The sequence below is a fragment of the Pinus tabuliformis genome, chromosome 6 (genome assembly GCF_031772625.1).
Source record: "Pinus tabuliformis cultivar Carrire ecotype Pingquan chromosome 6, CPIR1, whole genome shotgun sequence".
NCBI classification, from domain to species: Eukaryota; Viridiplantae; Streptophyta; class Pinopsida; order Pinales; family Pinaceae; genus Pinus; species Pinus tabuliformis.
The window spans coordinates 1,763,730,362-1,763,744,772 of record NC_142292.1 but is presented as its reverse complement, the minus strand read 5'-3'; the positions used below and the strand labels follow the sequence as shown (position 1 = coordinate 1,763,744,772).

General features: G+C 37.9%; 1 protein-coding gene across 2 annotated transcripts in view; it reads right to left on the bottom strand.

Annotated features, from left to right (window-relative positions):
* LOC149265997 (dol-P-Man:Man(5)GlcNAc(2)-PP-Dol alpha-1,3-mannosyltransferase-like) overlaps positions 1 to 14,411 on the bottom strand; it is a 319,649-nt gene that overhangs the window by 73,336 nt on the left and 231,902 nt on the right. The gene's annotated exons all lie outside the window — the stretch shown is intronic.

Here is a 14,411-nt window from a genome sequence, read left to right as displayed (position 1 = left end):
CACAAACCCTAGTTTCTAGCTACAACCTGGCAATTTTCTAGGTTGGGCCTGTGTTTTGCCCTTTTGGACCCCTTCCCCTCGCTCAATCTCTGGGATTCCACTTTCCCCTACTTCCTAATATCCTTCCCCACTCCCAAAAATTTCCCCAAGAATTTAGAAGCCCCCTATCCCCTTCATTTCGCTCCATTTCGACAAAATTCCTTGTTTCGCACATCGGGACAAGTCGCACTCAAATGATGTTCCAGAGCAATAAAAGATGAATTTTGGAAAACTGAGAGAGGTTTTTGTCCATAACATGCCAAAGAAGAAAAACCTCCTTCACTTTTTGCACAGGTGTCATGGTTTTAGAGAAATGTCAAAATTGCAATCGCCAGATCCAAGGAGGTTGGCCAAGGCACTAAAACAACGGAAAATGTCCGATCCACTCCAAATTTTGGCCAAAGCCTCTTTGACTGAGCATGATACTTTATTGGGGACTCCCAGCCCAAATTTCAAGAAATTTGGAGAAAATTTTGTCAATTGTGAATTTTTTGTGCCAAACACAGGTTTTCTCCACCAATGCGCGCGACCCTTTCGTTTGGCAACTCCATTTTGGGAAAACTCAGCATTTCTGGATTTGTCATGAAAAGTTACACTTGCTCAGCCATTGCCAAGAAATTTCACCAAGTTTTGGGCCTCCAGAAAGTCAAAAAGCAAGCAAAAAATGACTTTCTGCCACATTTTTGACACACAGGAAGCAGTCTTGGGAGATTGCAATTTTGGAGGGGCAAATGATCACCAAATTCAGAGATTCCACTTGGGTTAGAAAGTAGACATCCAGACCTTTCCAACAAGCCCACTTTTGCTTCATTTGGACACCTGGAAGTACCTCAAAATCAACTCCAAAGTAGCACGACCCGTTCAGAAAGAGGGCGCGACCCGTTGGGCAGTTTTCACAGGTATTCATCTACAGCTCAGGAATTCGCCCAGCTTTGACCAGTTTTGACTTGTGATGGGATTTTTCACCCTTTTTGATGTAATTAATGTATTTTCATGATGACATGACACTTATTTACCTATTCTAGAAGATTCATTCATGTGATAGGTAAAAATTTAATGAATGAATTGGTTTCCTAGTTTGTAGAGGCAAGTTGTTTTGACTGCCTAGTTTTAAGTACTCAGTTTAGAATTGGTTGAAACAGCTCCTAGGATAGTGAGCTTGACCCCTAGAGGCAAGGAAAGATGTTAGATTGCCTATATTATGTACTTTCTTGGTCATTTTCATGGTTGGACTCTCGAGGGAGAAAGCTCTATTGTATTACTCATTGTATCTCTGCAATTTTGGCAAAGGAAGAAAGACCAGGGTTTTGCAGTCCTTTTTGGGATTCCTGTGGTTACATGTATTGATGGTGTGTTTCTCTTTTTACTTGTAAGTTTGTTATGTGATTCATCTTCTCACTTTTCCTTCTGCAAATTAGGCAAATGAAGTGTTAAAGTAGAATTCATGATTGCCATGCTCTGCTTTTAAGTTTGCTTAATATTTATGTTTTCATCTGTCTAAAGAGAACTCTTGAAGGTTTCTTGCTCTCTTTAGCCCCTCACCGGTCATTCCTATCCATTCACTTAATTCAAAGGCATCAATACAGTCTCCTACCTTGCCCCAAAGAACCCCCTGCAAAAATTGTGTCCAATCCCCGCACCCAAAATTGCCTTTCCCCGATTTTCCACCAAAATCTTAAAACTTCCCAATTCAAACCTTTTATCAGTTTACTAGCCTAAAATCAGTGTTTCCTCATTGGCTATCTCGCCCTTTGAAGATCTTTACCGAGATAGACCGGAGAGAGCCCTCTCCTGCCCCGTAGGGCTAGCTACGAGGCTAAGTGGTTTGATGTTGCCTTGAAGTTTACCTTTCTCAGCCTGAGGTGAAATTTGAAGTGCTAACACATTTCACACATCTATACAATTCTGGAATAAACCTTTGTATATATATATATATATATATAAACAACTGATTACATATCGAGACTCTCTATCTCTCAGGCCTGATCTTCAATATCAGTGGCCTCTCTTCTCTTGCCCGTAGGCATACAGTCAAACCTATCTAACTCTTGTTTATGCCTTTTAGGCATAAATTTATACCAGAAAGGTTTTGTTGAACTAATTCTGGTTCAGATCCTTAATCTACTGAATTGACTCCTAAATGTCCTCTAAGTCCACTTCTAACTCCAGTTAATCCCTAAGAACTCTCTCTAGTTCCTCAAATCATGAAACTACCTTAAGAGTTATAATTGACTTCTAACTCTCTCGTCAGTATTAACCACTCATGTTCTCCTTCATTCAAGAGAATTTACAAACATCCTCACAACATCTAATTAATTCTTATTCTAATCACTTAAACATTAATGATTACATACATAGGAATCCAACTTCCTTGAAAATACAAGACCCCCTATGTCTACTAGAATACAATTATATTGTTGAGCTGAATGCTCCTGCATCATCTCAAAAGAAAAGAAAGCATAGCTGAAATTCAATGCTATGGATGCAAATATTATGAACATTACAAGAAAGATTGTCCTTAGCTTAAGAAGGACAATAACAAGAAGGATAAAGAAGAAGTCCATTTCACCAAAGAAGTGGAGGAAGCTGAACGAAGACAGTCCAAGGAAGAGAAGCATTAGAAGCAAGAGCTCGTGACATCACCATAGGGAAACATAAAGGACCACTGGAACAAAACTTATGGTAGTCAACTTTGGAGGATATAGCTCTTAGTGGCCTCATTGGAAGATCATAAGAAGAAGTCATCCAGGACAAGTCTCATCATACATATGTTTAAAAGAGAAACATCTGTTGAATAATGGAAACCTCATTGGAGGATTCATCGATCGAGAAAGGAAGCAAGTGTTTCATTAGGAACTCCAAATTGTGGAGTTCATGAGATGATGGCATGAGAGATGACGCAGATCAAGGGGTTGAAGATCTTTTCAATCAAGGAAGCTGCTAAAAGAAGCCAAGATGCCCTAAAGGTAATTAAGGTATGTATGCTTATAATTAAAATAATACAGTCATGTTGTATGGTTGCAAGTAACAAGGATCACCACTTCTATTTTGAGAAGCATGATCAAAGGAAAGGAATCTCCTCCTATGAAATAATGTCGGAAGGCATGAGTCACACTAGATGAAATCAACTTAATATGTCCTCATATGAAGTATGAGGTGGTTGACTACAATTGAGGAACTCTGATTGGAAGTCCCTAGGAATGAAGTGTGTCAAAAGATAAGAAGAGATCGTAAGAATGTGCAACAAAGGTAGAAGGCATTCAACATCTAAAGTCCAAGAAGATTTGACTAGAAGATCTCCCGAAAGAATATGAAGACTAATGAAAGTCAGAAAAAGATAAAGACCCTTGACAATGGATATCAGTGGGAGATGTGTCAATCTACATGCATAATGTTGATACTTAAAGGAAGATGTCATGGTAAAAGTAATTTTGCTTTGAAATGTTCATTGATTATTTTGAACTAATATCTGGATGAGCTTATGTAGGTGGACAATATAGAAGGATGTAATGTCCTTCCGAAAAATATGGCATGAAAGTAGAATAACATGAATCAAAGACATATTGAAGATCACTTTCTGATGAAAGAACAGTGCCCTATGTAGAAGTCCCCAAAATTGAAGACTTCTTAACAAAGAAGAAATTCATGACATCAAAGGAAGGAGCTCTTCAACCAGCTGGTTGTTTCAGGATCTCCACATGATGAGTTGTGATAGGTCCCTGGTTAAGAGGGAGCCTAAAAAGAAGTTTCTTACTTGGAAGAAACTTGGAAAATTCCTAAGCAAGGAGCTTGGGTACATTCCTTCTGTGATAGGAATGAGCACATTCCTCTAATGGAATAAAACCTCCTGGTATAAAAAGGAGCGATAGACATGTCATTCTAATCTTCACTTGGGAAGACAAAATGGAGGATTGTGTAATCATTTGGCATCCAATGCTCTTTGAGGATGAGATAGGGCATCCAACAATAAGAGTAGTCATGGAGGACCGATATTCTTTGAGGAATGGGGGAGTCAAGGATAAGAATAGTCCTCATGGAGCATACCCTGAGAGAACCCAGGTGGGGTATGTTCCGAGAGAGACAATGATGAGTGTGTCTATAAATGATTGGTCTCGCCAGCCTTGTGCTTTGATCTTGTGGAGAGATAGAGTTGTTAGTCAATGTAATGTTCCAAACTTAAATAAACAGTGATATGCAAAACAAAATCGATTTGTGACACAGGAAATTAAAACAATCAGCAAATGCTCATTAAAACTCCAAAAGTGAGAACCAATTGAGCCATTTTATTAATGAAATGGAGTAAGTACAATAATATGTAGAAATGCACCTGGCTTGGCTCAAGGGAAAGCTTGACAGGACCCAGGTGATAAAACAATAATCTCGAAGCTAGAAATGACTGCTCCTCTAATGCTCTGCATTATCCCCAGAAACTGCACTGCTGGCTGGAAAGGAACTGCAAGAAACCCCGTCTCCAGTGCTCAGAAAATGTTGAAACTTTATATCCGGGATCCTTGTCAAAAAACCCAGAAAGGGTTTGGCCTATCTCCAAGCCAAAGTTGAACCCATAAAATGGTGCAAATTCCCCAGCTACTAGCAATTCGCCCTGTTATAAGAATGAGGATTTCATACCCGAATATCACCCAGAAAATTCTAAAATTTTAACCACAAACTCCTCTCACAAAACCCAGAAATGGTTTGGCCAAATTTTGACCTTCCAAAATCGACCCCTAAAGGCCCTACACCCTCCAAAACTGCTAAAGCACACTGTCTGCCAATACACCAGCAAAATCCTCCTCAAACACTCTAGAAAAGTAGCAATCACCTCCACTAATTCTTTCCTTATCTCTCCCGACAAGGATCAGCCTCAATGGTTGAGTCTCCACGTCTCACATGAGCACAAAATGTTGCCTCTGCGCTGACCCAGGAAGTGCGAAAGTCACACTGAATGGTAACACACCCTCCAGCTCTAAAACTCTCCAAAATGGCAACAAAACTCCTATGCCTCCTCTCCAAAAATTCTCTCGACCAAAACTCCTCCACAAGATGCCACAAAAAAACTCAGCCTCCCTCCACTGCGTCCTCCAGAAATACACACCAGATGCAACTGCTAGAGACCACAATGAAATCCTCCTACGGAAGAATGAAGATAAACCTCTCTACAGTGGCACTCGAAGTCCCCTAAAGAAAGGGTGAGCTCTTCGCTTGAAGAACTCTTGCTAAACAGCAAGTGACTCGGCTAAGCATCTCGAGCAACCAATGAGAAATTCAATATGCCAAAGATTATGAAACATTGAAATGAGGAGAGTTGCCTTCCTTATATAGATTTCGTGGAGCACTTTTCCCTCCAATTTTTCTCTCCATTGTGGGTCCTCGCTTAACCATCGACTTTTCCCCTCCAAGCAATTCCCTAATGTGGGTGGCCCCCATGTAGAACTTAACCACAACAAAATAACTTCTCCTAAGTCTAATCTCCTAATAAAATCGAATGGGCCCCATTATCTCCAAAATTGGCCCCAAAATGCAATAATTAGTCTTGTTCCAAATTAATTTAGGAAGGGACATGACAGTCAAGGCCTTGCTATATGACAATGTCAGTTGGTATGATGCTATAAAAATGAGTTACAAATCCGAATTCTTCTTATGAGAAATTCTTCAGATTGAGAATGACCAAGTACCATTATGAATACCCCCCTAGTTAAGAGGGAGTGTTGTAAAATGTATCTAGGTTCGATCTTCATAATGACATGTAATTGTGATTTTTGTAAATGATGTAATAAAGGAAATAAAATTATTTTTGTATGCGTTGCTTCATGGGTTTTATGAGAAAGAGATTTTATTTGTTAGTGGCTCCCATTGAGAGCTTTAGGATTTATCATCACGTCAAAGAGTCAATGTCATGTATGAACAACTCTTCTTGAGCATATGTAAAATGTATATGAGTCTATGTATATGTCTAAATAGCCCTCCAAATGACAAGCACAATCCTCCTCTTCATGTCGGCGTACAGTTAAAGGGACACATCTCTTCATTGGATCATGTAGGCTAATTTATGGAGGACCCACTACTATAAATACCCAACTAGGATCTTTGCATAAGGACAGTTCAAGGATTCAGATACCTCTTCAATTTCGGTGGAAAATCTCAGAATAGATCTGGTTATTTCAGAGATTTTCGGAACTCTATTACAGAGACAAAAATTCGGAATTGGAGAAACAGTCAAGCTCTGAAATTCGTGTAACAAACAGAAGACAAGTTTAGACTAATGCAGGAGTGTAATGAAGGGACAACGAGGGTTTGTTTAGAGACTAACACAGAAATATCCGTTCGAATTTATGAAGGAAAGTCTTAGTACCACAGCAAAGGAGCACTGTGTAATCAAAGACATATATATACTACAGTTTGGTACTATGGAGAAGCCATAGCTCGCTGAAGTGATAGGACTATGATTCGGTACTATAAAGGAGACAACTCAGTAATATTCCAGTGAAGTATTCGGTGCCATCTCAAGAAGAAGGTCACAAGTGTGTGACATAATCTCAGTGTTGATACGAAGGAGAAAGGTCTCTGTGTTATCAATAGTATCTATGATTCAGTGTCATGACTTCAAAATTGGACCTACCGGAGAAGGAGAAGTTCGGCATCCTTGACAAGTTCAAGGTCATCACATATGGTGCAAGATTTGAAGGAGTAATCGAAGAGAAGGAAGAGGACTTGTGTCTTGGTCTTGGAGTGGATATTAGGTCAAGGGTCTTGGTCTTGGTATTCGTCAATTGGAATCTCTATAAGAAGAATTTGTGCGGGTTTTGCTCTCAAAGGGTGAGAGTTTTTGGCCCTGGCTCATGCCTACATGTTGTGTCTCTTGTCTATTTATGTTCATTCATTAGTAACTATTTTATGAAGAAGAACACTAATAAACTAACGTGAAGAAGATACTAATCTAAAGAAGTAAAAAACATTCACAAGCAGTCACTAATAAAAGAGAAATCCCCTAATACTAATGCCCCAGATTTCTCAACACAAAGCAGGATCAAATCCCATCAACATCAAACCGTATCGATATCCACATCATCAAAAAACTGAAATTGAGAGATTAGTCCAACATCTTTTAAAGTGTGGCATCATCACAAAAAGTAAAAGTTTGTATGTGTCTCCAATTGTATTAGCTCAAAAGAAAGATGTATCGTTTAGATTATGCGTCGATTATTGAGAACTAAACAAAATAACAATTAAAAACAAGTTTCCAATTCCTTTTATCGATGAAATGTTGGATGAACTACATGGCACTAAATACTTCTCAAAATTGGACCTAAGGTCACGATATTACCAAATCAGGATAAGGTTGGAAGATGTAGCAAAAATCGCGTTACGAACACATAAAGGTCATTAGGAGTTTAAAGTAATGCCTTTTGGTTTAACCCATGCACCGACAACATTCCAAGCTACTATGAACGAGCTATTATGTCCATATCTAAGGAAGTTTGTATTCTTTGATGACATTCTAATTTATAGTAAAACATGCAAGGAGCACTTACAACATTTCGAACAAGTTCTTACTGCATTAATAAAACAACAGTTTTATGCCAAGAAGTCCAAATGCACTTTTGGGAAGGAAGAAGTAGAATATCTCGGGCATATAATATCCAAGGAAGGAGTCAAAGTAGATCCTAATAAGATCAAGGTTATAAGGGAATGGCCCAAACCAGTTAATATCTCCAAGATAAGAGGATTCTTAGGATTGATCGGGTATTATCGAAAATTTATTAAAAACTATGCCCATATAACCACACCCCTATCAAACCTTCTAAAGAAGAACTCATTTCAATGGAATGATGAAGCAGAAAAGTGTTTTGAAGACTTGAGGAAGTTATGTATAATGCCCCTGTATTGGCAACTCTAGACTTCTCAAAACGATTTGTAATTGAATGTGATGCTTCAGGTTTTGGCATAGGAGCAACACTAATGCAGGATGGTCACCCAATCGCGTTTGAAAGCAGGAAGCTCAATAAGAAAGAATGTCTCAAATCTACATACAACAAGGAAATGCTCTCTATTATGCATGCATTAGCCAAATGGAGACAATATCTCTTGGGAAGTAAGTTCTTAATATGAGTGGATCATAATAGCCTTCAGCATCTTCTCCAACGGAAAACGCTATCTACAGAACAACAAAAATGGATAGAAAAAATCACTACTTTCGACATGGATATATTACATAAGAAAGGGAAAGATAACGTAGTAGTTGATGCTTTGTCGAGGAAAGACGAAGAACCATCATTACTTGTAGTTTCAGTTATTGTTCCTGAATGGCTTAATGAGATTCGAAGTGAATATGCAAAAGATCCAGAAACAAGTGCTATAATCAATAATATTCCTCAGAATTCAAAATTTGAATGGAAGAACAATATTCTATGGTACAAAGGAAGAATTTATCTGAATGCAGATTCCAAATTTAAAACCAAGGTTCTCAAAGAGTCGCATGATTCACTGTCAGTCGGACATGTAGGATTCTTTAAAACCTACTATAACACACGCCAGTCATTCTTTTGGAAGGGAATGAGTAATGATATTCAAAAATATGTAGTAGAATGCGATAAATGCCAAAGGAATAAAAATGAAAATATTAGGACACCCAGACTACTTCATCCCTTAAACATTTTGAATCAGAAATGGGAGGAAATATCAATGGACTTTATTGAAGGTTTACCTATGTCAGATGGTAAGGATAATATTCTTGTAGTAGTCGACAAACTCACCAAGTATGCTCACTTTATTGCAATGAGGAAATCAGACTCCGCAAAGCAAATTGCTGAGATATTTAGCAAAAATGTTTACAAATTACATGGGTTTCCCAAGGTCATTCTGAGCGATAGAGATGCCAAATTTAAGGGTAATTTTTGGAAGGAATTCTTCAAACATATAGGAACCTACCTCAACATGAGTTCAGCTTACCATCCTCAAACGGATGGCTAAACAGAGGTTGTCAATAAATGTTTAGAAGCCTACTTACGTTGTTATGCCACGGAAAAACAAAATAAGTGGGTTCAGTGGTTACATCTCGTTGAATGGTGGTATAATTCCACTTACCACATGTCAGCAAAAATGACTCCATTTCAAGCTCTGTATGGTTACGAACCTCCGAAATGGAAGGACTTTGCTATCATCGAGACGAAGCTTCCAGCTGTCAAAAACTAGTTAGAAGAAACTCAAAAAGTCATCCAAACTCTTAAAGAAAATCTACATAATGCAAGAAATCGTATGAAGTAGCAAGTTGATCGAAATAGAACGGAGAGGGAATTTGAAGTTGGAGAATGGGTATTTGTTAAACTTCAACCTTACAAGCAGTTATCCTTAAAACAGAAGGGAAAAAACAAATTGGCACCAAAGTTTTATGGACCATACCAGATCAACAAAAAGATTAGCCAAGTAGCATATCTTTTAAGCCTTCCCAATAAAAGTCATGTTCACAACGTTTTCCATGTATCTTTCCTTAAAAAAGCACTTGGTGAACATCAATCAGCGCAAACAACACTTTCGACTTTAGATGACGAAGAAAGGCTTATTCTAGAGCCAGAAGGTATCATCTCCATCAAGGAAAAGAAGTTGCGATCACAAGTAATCAAAGAATACTTGATCAAGTGGAAGGACTTACTAGAAGAAGAAGCTTCTTTGGAGACAGAAGCATTTCGTCGACAACATTCGTCATTATGTATGCTTTGAGGACAAAGCATCTTTTCAAGGGGAAGGCAATGTTATATAAAATTAAATAAATTGTAATTAGTAAATAATTAAAGGGTAGAAACAAAGATCATGCCCATTAACCAAGAGGCACCTGGGGTTGTATTTAAGCCAGGGCCTCCCATAATGTATTCATCCATTTCATTCATTAATAATAAATATTTATAATTCTGTTAATTGCCAAGATTAATCGCTTCATCTTCTTTTACCTTCTTCACATATTGCCTCCTCGGGATCTTCTATACATAGTTCCTTCATCATAGGAACCATGGTTGCCAACCACCTCATTTTCTTTATGAGGTTATATAATGTTGAATTCATCTTGTCGATATGTAGAAGAGTTCAAGGCACATTGTGTTCATACCTTCATGTTTCATTCATAAGGACGAGTCTCTCCTTTTTCAGTCATGCTCATGAGATAGAGTATTCAATCATTCTATTTGCATCTATATGATGGCATGACTTTATCTATCTATTACCAAATATATATACATACCACTTCCTTCATGTGGTCATCTAGACTTCCTTCTAGCAGCTTCCTTTCCTTTCTTGAAGATGAAAATTACTTCAACCAACTTAACATGTTGCACATCTTTGTCATCATACCATCATCCTTCTAAACTGTGGATCCCACACAAGGTGGCATGTAGACTATCTGCAAGACACTTGCTTCTTCTAAATATAGGTGAACCTTTTAATAAAGATTCCAATGGAAGATCGTGATGATCCTCATTCTGCAAATGCTTCTTTCTAATGATGATGATGTGTGACAACCTCTTATCTTCCTATCTTGCTAGATGACTTACTTCAATCATTCAAATTGATACTTTGGTTATCCTTTTATGCTTCCAATGAAGATGCCATGAGCTACTTCCTTTCTATCATGTACTATGATTGCTTCAACCATATAGACTTCTACTTTGGCTATCCTTCCATGCCTCTATGAAGATGTCATCTCAATCTCTACTATAATGCATCTTATCATGATTGTGATGCTTCCTACTTTTACTTGCTAACTTCTATGTACTTGAAAATAGATTAAATGTGTGAGAGACCTTCTAATAGTGGATGTCTATCACTTCTTCCTTCTTTGACTTCTTCTTTTCTGGTTCTTCTACTTCTTCGGTTACATGGGCTTCATTTCTTTCCTTTCTCTTCTTGTTGTCCTTCTTAAGTTTAGGATAATTCCTTTTGAAATGCCCATATTCATTACATTCATAGCACTGAATCTTAGACATGTCAATTTTCTTTTGAAATCTTTTCTGAGACCTTCCTTTCTTTCTTGCCATAGCTACAAATGCTTGAGTTTGATCACTTAATCCAACATCATTCTTTGCCTTCAATCTGGTTTCTTCAATTTTGCATAATGACCATAGATCATTGAATGGAGTAGTTTCTTTCTTTCCATAAATACTTGATACAAAGTTGCTCCATTCATCGGGTAGTGCATTGAGCATAATGGTGGTCATCTCTCGATCAAACATTATTTCTCCTAGCTCTTGTAGTTGATCTCTTATTTGAGATACCCTCATAAGGTATGAGGCTACCACTTCTTCCTTTGATACCTTTATCCTATATAGTTTGGTTCTTAACGATATAATTTCTCCTTCAGTACTTACAGAGAATAATTCTACCAACTTATCATAGATCTCTTTCAATATCTTCAACTTTGCTACATATGGAATGAGGGAATGCTTGATTGACTCAATAAGGATTCTTTAAGCTCTTATTTCTCCTTTCATATACTTTGATAGTGCTTCAGATTGCTCTTGAGAAGGTTTGGTGATTGAGCCTGTGACATATTCACTAACTTCATTTTCTATGAGGATCAAATCTATTCTCTTCTTCCATGCAAGATAATTCGATGACCCAACAAGTTTGTTGTTCTCATTGCAAAAAGAAGTCATTGTAGATTGAGACATAAAATATAGAATACTTACATGTCAAGTGAAGATGCTCCTTTGATGATGATATTTTCAACTGGTAGAAATTTTGAATAATATGACACTTATTCACAGAGATTATCCTGATTATACACTATTTGCGGAATGCATGCATAATACATAACCTCCTCTACTATTGATCATCAATTTGCAGTATTCAGAAACAATCGCATGCGCACATTGAAGCATCAATCACACATATCAACAAAATATACATGGGGAAAGCATACAGCTGAAAACCCCCCAACTATCTGTATATTATATTGATTGAGAGCATGTAACAATACATAGTACAATACTCCTCGCCAGTACTCAGTACTATCTCCACCTATTACACACAAACTAGCTCAGATCTGAATCAATCACAGGTTCAAATCTCCTCCGTTGTTTGCCTGCCTCCACTGCGCAATCCTGCATGAGAATAGATGAGAATGGCTGATCCAAACTCGTATTTCCCTTCGCTGAACCACGCAATCCTCATTGGCAATACTCAATCCATTGATTGTGCAAATCTCATGCACAGCTATAGTCACAACTGATAGTAGTCTCCACCTCTAACACCTGTCTCCACTGAACTATCCATGCACTGAGTTAACTAATGTATTCTTTAGTTGCTTTATGAGTTAATAATTAGTGAATTAATTAATGATTAATTCACATCACTCATCACTAGTGTATTCTGCAGTTAGACTAAATACAACTAGTTCAACCAAGTCAAACTAAACACAACTCCATCAACTCCACCAAACTCAATCACTTGAGTTCTAACTGAAGTCCATCATGCAATAGCTCAACTAACCCATAAGAAAAGCGTATTTCCTTCTGGCAGTTGCATGTGCCACATCCGTAGCTCGAACTGAAGTGCTCCAAGAGGATAAGATAATGTTTGTAGTCCAAATATTATTAAGAGCTAATAATATTCTACTGTTCTATTTTTAGACTGGCAGTCTAAAAATAGACTCCGCCCATATGTCTAAAAATAGAAGTCCATCTATTTTTACCAACATGACCAATCATCCACAAATAGCATCCTGCAACTCATTGACCATGATCCATATGTCTAAAAATAGACATAGTCTAAAAATAGACTTTGCGCCAAAAATAGCCTACGGGCCCACATAGTGAAGGCGACTCCTTTCCACTAAGCTCCATCATCTTGTTGCATTTTCAACACAACTAGATGCCTTCTTAATGATGTTGACTTCCACTACTTTGATGTTGATAATTTAAGATGCCTCCTTGATGATGATTATTTGGCGATCTTTTTTCTTCAAAAAGACAATGCTTCTTTTTCTAGATGGGAAGAGATGATTTTCTTCAAATATATTTGAGATGTGATTCTTTCTTCAATGTGAGGAAGATCACTTTGATTCATTTGATGATGATGAAGCGCGTCTTCTCGCTTCCTTTGGATAGAATGAGAATGCTTCCAAGAATACTTCAAGAGTGTAGAGTCTTTTGAGTGGAGGTGGGGTCCTTGAGGTTTTCTTTCTTCTTCAAGAGTTCCTTCCTTCAAGATGATACGTAGACTAGTCTTCCTTGATGCTCTTTAGCTCTCCTTGATAATTTGATTTCCTTGATGCTCTCCTTATGCTCAGCCCTTATGTATCCTTCTTCAATGGAGTGATCTTCAAGTTGCCTCTTCTTCTTGTCACCTTAGCTCTGATACCATGTTGAGAAATCAAGGGCAGCTAGATTAGGGTGATTTTTCTTACTTTGATAACTACTTGTGAAGTTCTTTTACTTAACTTGATGTACTTCTAATTAGCTTCTTATTTTATTTGATTATTATTGTATTCTTATCATCAAACAGCTGCCAAACTATGAAGATCAATGAGACAAGAGAACACAAAGTATAGGCTGCTAGCCAGAGCCAAGGCCCAAAACCTTTCCTCTTGGGAGGAAAACCCACAAGAATTCTTCTCTTCTTATAGAATCTTCAAATGACGAAATCCAAGACCTAAGACCCTTGACAAAGACACCTCCAAGACCATGTTAGCTTCTCCTTTTGATAAACTTGTCCTTCACAAAATCAACCCAAGTCAACCTATTCAGATTTTGGCCTCTGCTTCAGATTTTTGGTCACTGCTTTAGGTCTGCAATTTTCGGCCTCTTCTGCAGAAACCCTAACTCGCACATGTGGGGAAAGATGGTGAAATTATCCTTCTCTCTCCTTCGCTTGGATTGTTGCTTCCTCTTTAGAAATTTGGCTTGCAAACTTGATCTCTTTGACAACAAATTCGGCTCCTTGATGTGACTGCAATTCAGTCTTGCTGCAACTAGAAGATGCCCTAATTATCTTCACACATGTGGTAGGAATAGCCCAAAACAGTCCTCTAAAACTTCGGTCTTATCTTTTCTTCCTTCTCCTCTTCTTCGCTCTTGTTCTTGGTCTCTTTCTTGTTCTCCAACAAGCTGCTTGGATGATCTTCAAATGAGGTCAAGTGCGCCTAATATATAGGCTTCTAGGGAGCCCTAAATAGGCCAACTTGACATCTCTTGTAGGCTGACTTGGTTTTGGAGTCTTTTGACTCTTTTGACACATAATAAATTTCTTTGACTTGATACATCATGCCCAATAGGGTCTTTACATATCACAATGACTCTCTTGACTCCTTGACTTTATGACAAATCCCTAGAAGCACACAATGGGTGCTTGACCTAAAACAAATGACCTTGAGCATGAAACCCATG